Below are 15,433 nucleotides of genomic sequence, written 5' to 3' on the forward strand. Positions count from 1 at the left end.
GGGAATTAACATTTGATACCTCGTTCTCTCCATTCTGTCCCCGCTCACCACACACCCATAGAGCTCCCAGCAGCACACAGAGTCCTGTGTTCTGTTCCTGCTTCCTTCTGCCATACCTCCCCCCAGAGCCTTCTTTCACACTCTGGTGTGAACATCTAATAGCAGCATAGAAGTGTCATCCATTTCACTAATAAACTTGGCCGTGTGGCACGACAGGCCTCATGGAAAGGGAAAGAATGTTAGAACTGATAAGTTCTGGGATGGAGACGGAGAATCCAAGAAGGATGGTCATAGCCAAAATCAAACACTCCATTGCTGCCCCGTGCAATATGGTAGCCACTAGCCACATGTAGCTAAAGAGTTTAAATTTAAGTTAGTTAAAATTAAAAGTAACAATTTTGTTCCTCAGTCTCACTAGCCATGTTTCAGATGCTCAGTAGCTACATCTGTCTAGTGGGTACTGAATTGGTGAGTGCAGACATAGGACATTTCCACCATCATGGAAAGTTCTCTTAGACAGTCTGTTCTAGTGGGAAATGGTAAGTCAGGATTGTGACACCCAATGATGTTTCCCAGGAAAATCCAGTCTAATGGGCAGGGATGCTCTGTCAATGCTTAAACTGAGTTGGGGAGGTCTGTCTGGTCCCTTTGTTTTGCAGGAAGAACGTGGGCAGCAGCTGGGTGTTGGTGGGCACACAGTGAATAAAGGAAAACTCTGAACAGCGCGGGCACCTTTGAGCTAGGATTGATCTGATCATTAACTCTACAAGGACTAATAGAGGATAAGAGATGCTGAGGAACTCAAAACACTGGGTTAGATAGAACATGAACATAAATTTAAAAAATTACGTAACATTTATGTTAATAATTATTAATGATTATTTTCTATTTTTGGCAAGTGTCTTAGTCTGCTTAGGCCGCTACACCAAATTACCATAGACAGGTGGCTTAAAGAACAAACATCTATTTTTCATTTTTCGAGGCTGGGAAGTCCAAGATCAAGGCTCTGGCAGAGGCAGTTCTTGGTGAGGGCCCACTTCCTGGTGTGCAATCAGCTACCTTTTCACTGTGTCCTCACTTGGTGGAGAGCAGAAAGAGAAGCAGGCTCTCTCCTGTCTTTTCTCATAAGGGCACTAATCCCACCTTGAGGACGCTATCCTCCTGACCTAATTACCTCCCAAAGACCCCACCTCCAAAACCCTCACACTGAGGATTAGGGTTTTTCAACAGTTGAATTTCTGATGGGGGAGGGTAAACATATAGTTCCTAACAGCAAGTTATACTGGCTTTATGCTACTGACATAAACCTTCTTTTCAAAAAACAGTTATTAAAATTTCAAAGGGGGTAAATTTAAGGAAAAATATTAGGTGAAAACTAGTATGGGAGAAGAGCAATATGGTAAAATTCCTAAATGTGGTTTGCAAAGGATGGCACTTTGAAACACTGATCCAAGGTAAAGGGTCTGGTCTGTTTCTCAGTAGGGCCACCTTAACCATCAGGGGCACCAGGCACAATGCCCAGAACCCACAATACTTTTAGAGATCCATGCCAACGTGTTAATTTCTTTTAAGGAAACTAAAGTCCGAAGAAAAAATACACTTTCAAGTCAAAGAAATGTCTTAATGAATAATATATATATATAGTATGAATATATTTGAATATATGATATGAAAATATTTGTCTTTATACCAACACAATTGTAAAACATAACTTTCAATATTTTTTAATGGAGGAAGTGGCCCACAAAGCCAAAAGTGCCCGGGGCCCATGAAAATCCTACCACCACCCCGTTTTTAGGTACACGTGGGAGGAACCTTGAGGCAACGGGACACAGAAGGGTAGCATTTGCTCAGCAGCATAATCAGTGGGCAGGGGTGGGGGACTCGGATTTCAGCAGGAAAGCATAAGTATAAATCAAAAAGCAACAGCAGCGCCCCGTGCATGCCTGCCAGCTAAGCATGGTGTGAGCTAAGGTGCAGGTCAGCAGACAGGGTGCCCAGGGCTCAGCCCAGGCCCACCAGACACCAGGCTTAGGACAGCAGGACTAATCCCAGTTCAAGTGATCACTACCTGCAGGTCAGGATGGGTTCTGGGAGCAGACAGAGCTGAGCCTTCGGGGGAAGTTTTGCTGGGGACAGAGGAAAGGCAGGATAGTCAAATCATGGGATTTCAGTCATCATCAGTTAGGAAGACTTATTCGGACTATTTAGCCCTGAAATCACATCATGGCATTTAGGGACAATCATCTACTTGGCCTGAGTCAGACTTCTTATGATTATAAGAAACACAAATGAGAAGCAGATATATACATACACACACAGGCAGCAACTCCTAAACACAAAATGTGACTTGGGAATGTTGTCAGATATTCCTTTTGGAAAAGAGAAGTTTATGAAACAATTACCTAATGCACCCTGAAGGCAAAGACTGGCTAAGTGAAGGCTGACTCCAGGACCTCTTGACAAGGTCTGTGATGAAGGGGTATAAATGCCATTTCAAGTTGGAGAACTGTGGTTAAAGGCCAGGTATGCAGACCGATTCTATAATATCTTGTAGTTTCTCTCTCGTTGCCAAGTGAGAAGAATGACATTGATAAATCACCCTATTATAACTTGTAAAAAAAGCAGCAGGTACTTAGAGAACTGACCAATACACACCTGAAAAAGACAAATGGCTGCAGGAAGATGGCCAATACAAGTTGGAAATTAGTGCTACCCGCTGTGGGAGGAACAGAACAAAACGTAGCTGACAGAGATAACATACCAGTCTCACGAATGTCCACCGATTCAGGTCACCTGACAGTCTTCTTGGAAAAAAGTCTCAATTACTATTAATATACATGAAAACACCCTGAAAACTATGCTGCATCACGCAAGTGCAAGGTATTATTATAACTTAACCAACTGAGGTGGAAAATTAAAGCAATTATCCATATACTTTCATTTTAGGATCAAGTTTTGGGATACTTGGTCAGGACTTTTTTTTTTCCTTTTGGTTAAATGGTCTAGATATTTACCACTGTGATGTGTAGAATCAGCATAAAGAGTGTTTTGATTTTCTAAAACCTCCAGCTTTCAGGGGGACTCAGAATGACCATGTGATGATACAATAAGTCCCACAGATACCTCTCCTCTGTGAAACTGGGTTATTTTGTGCTGGTGATTGTGTTGGTTTCTACAGTGGCATCCAGCACCTAGGCCACAAATGGCTTCCTTCTTAAACCTCAAGGGTTTCTGCAAACCACATTCCAGTGGTCTGCAGAAAGTGCTGCCCTGCATTTTCCATTACCTCAGAGTTGGGCCAAGTCGGCCTGACGGGGAGTCATTAACTGCTTCAGTGCCTTCATGTGTCTGATTAACTGCAAATATATAATGCGGTTCAGCGGTGTAGGAAGCCACCTGGGGAACCAGGGTGAAAATTCACTGCCTTTTTCTCTGGCAGTTGTCAGTGGTCAACAAGACCCAAACTGAAACCTTCAGTTGCCAACAGTTCTAAATAATACGTGTCCATGTTCCCAAGATGGAATGGCCCCTTGGGGGCCCAGGATGCATGGGGGTAGGTTGGGTGAGAGGGACAGAATGGAAGTGGATAGAAAAATGAACTTCTGAGATATGAATAAAGAAAGGAATCGATTAATGGAAGGGACCCATATGTAGGTTTCTGGTGAATTGCTGGTGATACTGTGGAAAGTACATGTGGCATCCAAGAGTTAGCCCATTTTTACTTCAGGAAAACTCATTCTCGCATTCTGTGGCAGCTGCTACTATTTGGATTATGAATAGTAATAAGCCATATGGTGTGGCAGAAAGGAATCACACATCTTTTCACATGGACAAATATTATCATTTCAATACATAAACACGTCAATATAAGTGTTTTTTCTTCTGGGAGCACTACAGCCCCTGATCTCATTTATAAGAAAATGACTCACTCCGGATGTGCAAAAATTACCTGCCATGGTTATTACTGGACTGCACCAGTGGTCTCCTCAAGTTTTTTTTCCCCTTATTTGCAGGAAGACAGGAAGAAAGGGAGGAAGGGAGGGAGAGAGGGAAGGAGGGAAGGAAGGAAGGGAAAGGAAGGATGGGATGAAAGAAAGAAAGAAAGAGAGAAAGAAAAGAGAAAGAATGGAAAGCTGGTCCAAGGAAGAGAGGGCACCCTGTTCCTTGCTCCCCATCTAGAAGGCAGCCCGACCCCAGAATGCTCATAACTGAGACAGCAGTGGCTAAATACCTAGCAACGAAACCCAGGAGGCAAAGGTGGAAAAGACTTAATCAAGTTACTTAGACTGGTCAGTGAAGGCCTCTCCTGATTTTATTTTAAATGTCTCAAGGACAAAGCATCCATCATGGACCATACATGCCTCCTAACAACTTATCTAGATCTTCCATTTCTTAATTTGGTCTTGCTACTTCTCTCTGCCATTTCATTTTTCTTTATTCTTCCTTGCCCTGGAACTTCCTAGATAAGGTTTTTCTCCTGAGAATCTATCACTTTTGGCACAAGCTGTTTTGTAATCAACCCCAAACTTCTCTTGCTTATGTCTCTTCCTGCCAAGGCTGGGTCATTGTCTTCCAAGGCTTTTCAGTGTCTGGCTTTTTAGGCCCACGTGTGTCCCTGCAGGGCAGACGAGCCCACTGGACTCCGGGAGAGCAGCCCTGGGGTGCTGTTTGCAGGGAGGGACAGAAGGGGCATGGCTTTGCCATTCAGGTCCTGTGTCCACCAAGGGTCAGCCCTAGTCACGTGGAACCAAAGGAAGCCTCGGAGGGAGAAGACCTGGAGGAGACTGGGGTGACCGAGAGAGCTGTGCTCGATGGAGACAGCCATCCTAGGACACAGCACAATGATGGGCGATACTCGAATCACTTCCATGGTAGCACAGTTTGTAGTGGGTCCTCTCCCCCCCAGTGTGCAATTCCTATAAGTGAACAAACTGGGATCAGTTTACCAAGTGACCCTTCTCTCATTCTATAGAGTCCAGATGGCAGATTACGGAAAAAAAATCAAATCCCTACGAGTCTAGGATTAACATATCCACACTACTATATATAAAAATAGGTAATCAACAAGGACCTACTGAAGAGCACTGGGAACTTTACTCAGTATTCTGTAACAACCTATATGGGAAAAGAATCTGAAAAAGAATAGACATATGTACATGTATAGCTGAATCACTTTGCTGTACACCTGAAACTAACACAGCATTGTAAATCAACTCTACTCCCATATAAAATAAAATAAAATGAAAAAATCGAATCCAGCATTCACCCACTGCTCGCTCACCCTGTACCTCAGGGGCCTTCAGCTCCAGGGCCACCTGTGGCCAGGCCGCTGAGCATAAATGGATGAATCATCAAGGCAGAGAGAGGAGGGGCTGTGGGGGACTGGAGGATGGATGCATTCAAATTAAAACACCTGGCGGCCCTGCATACTCGCAGCAGACCCATCTGCAGACGCGTTCAGCCTCGGGGCCACCAGGTTGTAATTCCTGCTCAGAAACCCATCACCCTCCTCCGCGTGGGCACCTCCCAGGTTCCTCCACGGGCAGCCCACGCCATCTGTTCTCCCTCACTCTCAGCTGTGCTGGTCTCAATCCATACCCTTTGGTCAATGTCACATCCACTGTCCCAAGGGTATCACACAGTCCAGCCCTTTAATAGGCTGCTGGGTGGAGGTGCACAGTGGTGGACCCAGGAATCTGTGTTTAAGACAGTCTTCCAGGAGATTCTGCTGCAGGCTCAAGGTTTTTTTTTGTTTGTTTGTTTTTAATAAATTTAGTTATTTATTTATTTTTGGCTGCATTGGGTCTTCGTTGCTGTGCGTGGGCTTTCTCTAGTTGCGGAGAGCGGGGACCACTCTTTCTTTTTTAACATCTTTATTGGAGTATAATTGCTTTACAATGTTTTGTTAGTTTCTGCTGTACAACAAAGTGAATCAGCTATATGTATACATATATCCCCATATCCTCTCCCTCTTGCGTCTCCCTCCCACCCTCCCTATCCCACCCCTCTAGGTGGACACAAAGCACCGAGCTGATTTCCCTGTGCGGTGCAGCTGCTTCCCACTAGCTATCTATTTTACATTTGGTAGTGTATATATGTCCATGCCACTCTCTCACTTCGTCCCAGCTTACCCTTCCCCCTCCCCGTGTTCTCAAGTCCATTCTCTACGTCTGCATCTTTATTCCTGTCCTGCCCCTAGGGTCGTCAGAACCATTTTTTTTTTTTTTTTTAGATTCCATATATATGTGTTAGCATACGGTATTTGTTTTTCTCTTTCTGACTTACTTCACTCTGTGTGACAGACTCTAGGTCCATCCACCTCACTACAAATAACTCAATTTCATTTCTTTTTATGGCTGAGTAATATTGCATTGTATATATGTGCTACATCTTCTTTATCCATTCATCTGTCAATGGACACTTAGGTTGCTTCCATGACCTGGCTATTGTAAATAGTGATGCAATGAACATTTTGGTACATGACTCTTTTTGAATTATGGTTTTCTCAGGGTGTATGCCCAGTAGTGGGATTGCTGGGTCATATGGTAGCTCTAGTTTTACTTTTTTAAGGAACCTCCATAGTGGCTGTATCAGTTTACATTCCCACCAACAGTGCAAGAGGGTTCCCTTTTCTCCACACCCTCTTCAGCATTTATTGTTTGTAGATTTTTTGATGATGGCCATTCTGACCAGTGTGAAGTGATACCTCATTGTAGTTTTGATTTGCATTTCTCTAATGATTAGTGATGTTGGGCATTATCTTATATTAAGTTATATCTTCTTTGGAGAAATGTCTATTTAGGTCTTCTTCCCATTTTTGGATTGGGTTGTTTGTTTTTTTGATATTGAGCTGCATGAGCTGCTTGTATATTTTGGAGATTAATCCTTTGTCAGTTGCTTCGTTTGCAAATATTCTCACTGCGGTATACAGGCTTCTCGTTGCAGTGGCTTCTCTTATTGTGGAGCACGGGCTCTAGGCACGCAGGCTTCAGTAGTTGTGGCACTCAGGCTCAGTAGTTGTGGCTCACGGGGTAACAGCACAGGCTCAGTAGTTGTGGTGCACGGGCTTAGTTGCTCCATGGCATGTGGGATCTTTCTGGACCGGGGATTGAACCCATGTCCCCTGAGTTGGCAGGTGGATTCTTAACGACTGCGCCACCAGGGAAGTCCCCAAGCTCAAGTTTGAGAACCTCTGCTCTCTCCGGTTGCTCTCATCCTCACTTTGCCATGTGCTTCAGTTTGCCTGTATTCTTCCTAAATTGCATGCCTAAAACTAAACCTTGACCCACACAGACTATTATCTCATTCATTTTAGAAGAATAAAGGGGCATTATGAAGATTAAATTAGATAATACACATGAAATACTTAGCACAGTTCCTAGCACTTACTAAATATGTAATGCATGTTAGTTATTATTGTCATCATTAATCAATGTGTTATACTAATTATACAACAGTTTTTCAGTGTGGTCTAAGACCAAATGAACTTTTAGTGTACAGTAAGTTTCTACTGTGGACACTCAGTGTCAAATTCCTCTAGAGTTTTGTCTCTTATTTACAACTCATATACTTACATAGTGAATGGAAAAGTAAAGCCTGTATTTAAAAAAACCCAGAAAACAAAAAAAACGTGTACTGAAAACAGTAGCATAAATGGTAGGGCTGAAACACCCTCATTGATGTAAGGAAGTGATCTTGTTACATCAGCTAAAAGCTCCACAGGTTTGGGGAGGAAGACGATAGATCCCCCCAAAAGGAAGGAAGCACAATCACAGAGGTACAATTCCTTTGAAGTGGTGAAAGGAGAGATCAAACATAAATTTTAAGCTTTCTGATATTTCAAAGAACACAGAGAGTCTCTTTCCTAACCCTCCTCCAATTTTAAACGCCCTGCAAAATCTCCACCCTTCTTCCATTTTAGTTAAAAGACTATTTTAAATATAACTACGCAAAAAGTAGAAATGCCAGCCTGTGCTGGGTCTGTATTAAAATCCGCTCAATAAAGAATTCTGACTTTCATTAAAATAAGAGCTAAAGGAGGGCCAAGAGGCTGACCTTCACGTTGTTCAAGAGTGACACCAATCACCTGGCCTTGGCACGCACATGGATTTCTCATAAGGATTTCGGCAGGTGTTTTCTGAATTGCATCCAGAATCGCACTGGACAGAAACGCAGCAGAGGTCGCCGAAGCCACATCAATAATGATAAGCAGGCTGATCGCGGCCCCCTCCGGCCCGCCCTGTGAGCCCACGGAGATCCCATCACCACTGAGTCCACAGGAGGCAGCGTCTGCAGGAGCCTCTAGCCAAGTGCCAAAGTCATGTTCACACACTTGAGATGGACACTCTTAACAGTGCAGGCCAGAGGTCTAAGGGAATGAAATGAGCTTAGGAGAGGAAAGTGGAGGAGAAAAAGCACGCAGGTTTTTTTTTTTTTATCAGTAGGTTTCATTTTAAAATTTGGGATATTTTCAATACAAATGCTTACAGTGTTACAACACCACTGCCATATTTTCAAGTATACATTTTTTTAAAGTTAAGAAATTGTGCACAGGGAACTCTGCTCAATGTTATGTGGCAGCTTGGATGGGAGGGGAGTCTGGGGGAGAATGGATACATGTATCCGTATGGCTGAGTCCCTTTTCTGTGCACCTGAAACTATCACAACATTGTTAATCGGCTATACTCCAGTATAAAATAAAAAGTTAAAAAAAATAAAGTTAAGAAATTGTAATAAAGGGGAAAAGCTAATTATGTTCCTTCTTGAAATTCTAAGTAGTAAGTACAATAAAGTAAAATAAAATTAAAACAAGGGTCACATTTGAAAAATACTATTATTCTGAATTTCTCCAGGTTCCTGCCTCGGGAACACCTGTTCAGTAGCTTTATTGACTGATGTGCATATTCCCACACGCAGGTTGTTGCCTTCCTCCAGCTTGCCGACCTGTATTCAGAAAACACAACTACTGTCCAGCCAGGGAGGGAAAGCGGGTCCAGGAGTCACAGCAAAGCTCAGTTCTAATCCCTGTAGTACTACCGATCTCGGGTAATATTGAAAAAGGTATTTAACCTCTGTGCCTCAGTTTCCCTTGCTGTAAAACGAGAAACTGGTTAGATCAGAGTCAGAACTAACTAGAAATAAATGTCAGATGTCCAGAGGGCCTGACAGGTACTCAGAAATGCAGGGAAGGAGGGGGACGTGTAGCCACCTTATACACAGGGGGCAGCAGTGCTCAGCCCCAGCTGATTATTGCCATATCTTCTGATTCTTTTTCAAGGAAATATGTTTCTGGATTGCTACGTCAAGTCTTCTGAATTTTAAATGTTGGCTTAAAGATTAAAAGAAAAAAAACTATTAAAAGTACTCTGCAGGGACTTCCCTGGTGGTCCACTGGTTAAGACCTTGCGCTTGGTTAAGACCAAGGGGCCCAGGTTCGATCCCTGGTCAGGGTACTGGATCCTGCGTGTCGCAATTAAGACCAGGCAAAACCAAATAAATAAATAAATATTAAAAAAAAAAAACTCTGAAGGTGAAATAGAACACGTGTATGGCCCCTTAAAGTTCTCCACCTTCTATGATTCAAAGTTACCTTTAAAACCTACCTAGGGGGCTTCCCTGGTGGCGCAGTGGTTGAGAATCTGCCTGCCAATGCAGGGGACACGGGTTCGAGCCCTGGTCTGGGAAGATCCCACATGCCGCGGAGCAACTAGGCCCGTGAGCCACAACTACTGAGCCTGCGTGTCTGGAGCTCGTGCTCCGCAACAAGAGAGGCCACGACAGTGAGAGGCCCACGCACCGCGATGAAGAGTGGACCCCGCTTGCCACAACTAGAGAAAGCCCTTGCACAGAAACGAAGACCCAACACAGCCAAAAATAAATAAATAAATTAATTAAATTAAATATTAAAAAAAAAAAACCTATCTAGGACTTTTCAGTCTAAACACGCAACCTCTTGATTTTCTTCACTTGTGTACTTGTGATAACTTGCCTCCCCTTTCAAACTCTCAGGTGAATTGTGTACCTCTTTCTCTGGTGGATAGAAGAGAGTTTAAGTAATACAACTATGTATATGCCTGGCAAAGTCGATCATCTAAAGCAAAGGATGCTGCCAGGTAACCAGATTTCAGTGGGCAAATTGATATGAATAAAGCCAGAGAGGGGGAGATGTGAGGAGCAGACAAACCGGAGAGAAACTAACACAGTGAGTGTGAAAGAATAAAAATGTTTCATGTTTAGCAACCAGTAGCTAAGAAGGAGAAATGGGAAAATTTACCTGCAATGTCATGAAAACAGAGAGAGGAGGAGTTTTGAGAGTGCAAAATGTTCCCTATGGCAGGAATGTTGCTAGCAGAGAAATTTTGTTCTGAGCTCTTAGGATGGGCACTGGTGCCTTGAGATTTCTGTAGAAAAGATTTGGTTAACTCAAGGAACAGGGAAGTATCCGAAAGGTTTCGGGCCTTAGGAGTAGATCTAAGGAGAAGAATTAGACTTCTCTTTTATCCTAAGCAGAGACAGACTGTTACCTAGTACACAAGACAGCCATAATTTCTAACTTGATGTAGTTTACACCCTACAGGATCCCATTCATCAACCAGCATTTCGTATTTTTCCTTAGAAATACGCTTCTTTCTCCCTGTTCAACTTATACCACTCTGGCCTGGTACCCCTGTCATCTCATGTTTAGGTCCCGTAACAACAGCTTTCTCATGGCCTCCAGAATCTTCAGAATCCAATCTATGTGGACAGACTACTTTTCCTTAAACTCTGCTTTTATCATGCCATTCTACTGTTCCCATACCTTCCGTGGTTCCCAAGTCTTAACTCCTTTGCTTGGCCTTCAAGGCTCTCTAGGATCTGCTCAAGTTTATCTCTCCCCGACCCTCACATGCATTTCCTGTTCAGTCACTCAGTACTGTCCCAGCACCAGGCGTGTTTCTGCATCCCAGCATTTATTCAACACCATCCCCTTCACCTGGATACCCATCCCTCTCCTTTCAAAATTCTCTCCATCCTCCTTGATTCATTTCCTTCACGAAAGCTTCTCCAACCTCCCTGACTTCAGAATCCCTGTTGCATTTAGTGTGTGAGCCATGCACTTGGATACTCTTTTATATGCTACTTTGTTCTCTAATTGTTTCGTGTACATGTAGCTCCTCTCTCAACTATATTTTGACCTTCGTGAGTCAAGAGCATGTCTTCTTCCTCCGTGTTTTCTGCACAAACAGGAGAGTAAGTACAGAAGCCAGACTCAGTGAGCACTTGCCTGATGCTTTGTTCAGTTGAGCTCATTTGGCGAGAGGGAATGGGGGTGAATGGGGATTTTAGGTTGGAAAAAAAGAAAAACGGTTTGGGTCTCAGGGGTGATGATGATCACACAGGACTACAGAGTCAGTTACCACTGTTTACTTCCCCCAAACACCTGTGCCTGTACATAGCACCCACTGGTGACTGCATCCTCATATTTAATCCGTCCGTGCTGAAGCTGGCGTGTAGAACCACTGTGCTAAGTTGTGTGCAGGGCAGGGACCTGATCTATCAACTGTCCTTGAACAGCACACAACCTTGGGGATTTGAAACTGCACCTGGAGGCAAGCTCCCGAATTTGAACTTGCAGGGGCTGCTCTTATCCTCTTGGAGAGGATTATCTGGTCCTGTCCAGCATGGAGGTGAATTTCTAAGTGACACAAGCAGTCTGCAAGACCAAAGACACGCAGAAATTCAAATGCACTGAGAACAAAGAATAACTAGGGAATTATCCATGGAGGAACTACTCTGGTCCTCCAGGCAGAGAAGGCTGAGAGCAAACGTCCAACATTACGGATGAAATGACCTGCTTCTGATGGCAGAGGCTTATGTTTCTCACTCCCACACTGCTCGCTACGCAGACAGCGCCTAGCCCATCATTAAATCTCTGGGTCTCACCATCTCTGCAGTTAAGATAACACCCCGCTGACCACAAGAGAGGTTGGGTGCATTAATTATGACAGAAAGACACTGTGAAAGTACACCAGGCTCTCCAAACTTTGTTTCTGTTGATGCACACAGGCCCCTGAGCAGCCATAGGATCGCAATGAATTTCAGTCCCTCCTGCCCTGGGCTGTGCCTGGCCCTGGCTGTCTGAGTTGGCAGGTATTTAACCTATTGCACAGCCCGGAAGGAGCTCAGGGGAGCCTGGTGAGCTGCTGCCAGCAACCTAAGGCAGTGTCGGGGCCTGATGGCCTGGCGGTAAGTGGCCACTCACTTGCCAAGGGAACTGGTGACAACATGTAGTTGCCGACATGGAGCCAGAGGCTGAAGAGCTTCCAAAAGAGGAGAGAATTTCCAGAACGGCAGTTTGAGTAATCAAGGTTGAACAGAACAACAGGCGAGCTTGAATCTGTGATAGGTGTTTACAGTACAATTCTGATCTTCTCTCATGTGACTGACTGTATCTTACCTGGAAACTCCTCGGGCAAGGAACTGGGGTGGGGGGGGCGGGTGGGTCTAAGTGGGGAGGACCAATACCTACACCTCAGCCCTTTGTGTATTTCCTGAGTTCCAGCCCCTGCCTGGGCCCCTTGGGCCGTCTTAGCGTCCTGGACCCAACCAGAGCCTACTGTTCCATCAGTTCCCAGCCCCTGGGAGCGCAGACATCCCTTCCTGCCCTGAGGGCATGCAGGAAAAAGCCCTTTTTATTTTTCTGGTTTGTCAAAATGAGCTCCTAATAAAAACTAAGGCATTTAAACGACCGAAATATTACAAGAGCATAGAAATGGTTCAGTCTCCAGAACACAACTGATTGATAATATTTTGCTAAGTGAATGACTTGGATAAACGAAGGTGGATGTCTCCAAAGCTTGCATATGGATCTGAAAATTGTGCCTTTTTAGTTATGTCTGGGAAGAATATAGTATTTTTTTACCCTGATTTCTCCAAAAATATGCAACATGGCTTGCCAGCCGAGATATAGCATGAAAACCTAAGACACCGGGCATGGTGAGCATTCTTTAATGAACAGAAGTGATTATTCTAGAAACCAATGTTTTAATTTGTTCTTGGAGTCAACTTTATGTTATAAAAGAAGCTAAGTCATACTGCCAGGGAAAAGACAGGTAGATCACATTGCTGCCACCAAGAGAGAATTTTTTATTCCGATCTAAAAATCACCCATGTTTGCAACAGAATCTTTTCTATTTCCAAAGAAGTTCAAATTCACATTAGAAAGGAGAAAACACAATGAAAAGTTATACTATGGAACAGTGAGATATACTAACTGAAAAAGCACTGCACTGGGGTTGGGGTCTAGGATCTTGTAGTCCCACTCTGGGTTCTTCAAGTAGGGGAACTTCACTTTATTCAGTTATAAAATGAGATGATCAGCCAGGGTCCCCAAGGCCTGGGAATCTGTGTTGTTCTGGCAGGCTTTCAGAACTTGACCAATTCATCTGAAGTAAACTCAATAGTTCTCAGTGACATAAAAAGAAATAGGAGGTCTGAATATGCCCAGTTCAAAAATCATAAAAATCAGCTTTAGACATTAGTATGCACCTTTTTCATGCTCTTCTGATCATAGTATATACTATGATCATTATATATATTTACACACACAGACAGGTGTATTTATATAATCCTAAACGAGATACATTTAAAGAAAATCAAAAGTAACAATCCAACCCAGAGTTCCAAGATAACACTTCATCTGTGTTAAAAACCTAGTTCGACGTTACAATCCCTTTCTGTCAGCGAATAGTGTTGCTTCAATAAGGTAATGTCTTGCATGCCCACAAGCTTTGTGGTACGGTTCATCAATAAAATTAGAAAAATTTATACCCAAAAATTCATCCAAAGTCATTTATCACTAATACCATTTGGTATGTAGAAGGCATGTTATACCCAAACAATCCATCCAAAGTCATTTATCACTAATACCATTTGGTATGTAGAAGGCATGTTTCACTTTAAAATAATGAGCAAGGCTACAGTCCTTTGATTATAAATTCCCCTTTCATCTTAATTTTATGAAAAGCCACAAGGAAAATGCCCAGCATGATGCCCTTGATATTTAAACACTTCGTTCCACTTACCATTAGTTTGCTCCAAAACTCAGCCTCCCTGGCAAAATGCTCCATATTAAAGAGATAAATTTCGTGTTCTGCCTTGTCAAATGTGTCACTTGGACTGCTCCAGTGACTGAGCACAGGGAAGCAAACATTTCAGCCAAGCTGCTTTCATAATACTGATGGTTTGCTTTCTCTCATCGCTGAGAGTCTTGGGAGAAATGAAATTTACATACATTGGGATGAGATGGGTGTGGGCATTTCCCATAGTTATGATTCAAAACCGAGTTATGTTTCATTCAGGGAGATAATAATATAACTCAAAGAAGAAAAGTATCCCCTAGCATTGCTGCCACTTAAGACATGACAACTCCTATTGCCTTGTGCCAATGCACCACACCGCAGTCTCTGTGCCAAGAACAAACCTACAGTGGGTGATGTCAGCTCCTTCTGGCATTTTTTTTTTCTTTTTTTATGGCAGACTCTAGTAACTATAAACCTCTCAGCTCACTTGAAGGTGTGCACAGTAACACAAGAATAGACATCTGGAATGCAAGTCTAAGGTTGCAAGGTCAGGGAGACAACTTTTGACATTATTGTGAGCAAAATTAACCAAAGTCGACTACTACATGATTCATCCTGTGTGTGCTCTGTTAGAACAGGTAAAATATGATTTTTTAACAGCCGCATAAAGATATATGTGCTTGTAATAGTCTCACTTTTTTCGTATGAGAGATTGGAGAATAAATAACTTCCTTAAAATGTCCCAAAGAACTGGATCTGTGGTTATCATCGTAGGCATAACTCAGATATGAGACACTCCCGTTTTCATTAGTTCTGACTATTCTAATGGTCACTCGAAAGTAACATATGTGTAAACAGAGAGGTTTTTTTTTTTAAACATTTAAAAAAATTAAAAAATTTTTTTGGCCATGCAGCATGCGGGATCTTAGTTCCTCGACCAGGGATTGAACCCAAGCACCCTGCAGTGGAAGAGCAGAGTCCTAACCACAGGACGGCCAGGGAAGTCCCAATAGAGAGGTTTAACACCCTCTACCCACGATTCTTGCAAGCTGAAAAAGGAAAGGAAGGAAAAGCAGAGACTAGATAAAGCCTGATGGCAGAGACCTGGAAGAACTGAAGTTCTTTCTTTCTGGGCTTGCATGACCTTTACATGTTCAATGAACATTTCTCAGATACTTAGATTTAATGAAGTTGTCAAAGCTTCTGATGAAAAGCAAAACTCAGATGCACGAAATGCATATCCTTTGATAAACCTTCCCCTGAGTGTTCTAACAACATTTCCTTTCTTTGCCAGTTTCTAATTACACAGGACTTAATGAGCAGTGGCCCTTTACAGTAAAACCTGACTGTGGTCAGCCGCTGAGCTTTAC

General features: G+C 43.1%; 1 long non-coding RNA gene across 1 annotated transcript in view; it reads right to left on the bottom strand.

Annotated features, from left to right (window-relative positions):
- Positions 1–14,182, bottom strand: part of LOC118905498 — a 63,590-nt gene extending 49,408 nt beyond the window's left edge. Inside the window, exons 1-2 of the long non-coding RNA XR_005022235.1 lie at positions 14,067–14,182; positions 2,765–2,804 (exon numbers count right to left, since the gene is read on the bottom strand). This is a non-coding gene — a long non-coding RNA (uncharacterized LOC118905498). The remainder of the gene's footprint in view (positions 1–2,764; positions 2,805–14,066) is intronic.
- Between the last annotated feature and the right edge of the window lie 1,251 nt (positions 14,183–15,433).

The sequence above is a fragment of the Balaenoptera musculus genome, chromosome 12, assembly GCF_009873245.2.
Source record: "Balaenoptera musculus isolate JJ_BM4_2016_0621 chromosome 12, mBalMus1.pri.v3, whole genome shotgun sequence".
NCBI lineage: Eukaryota > Metazoa > Chordata > Mammalia > Artiodactyla > Balaenopteridae > Balaenoptera > Balaenoptera musculus.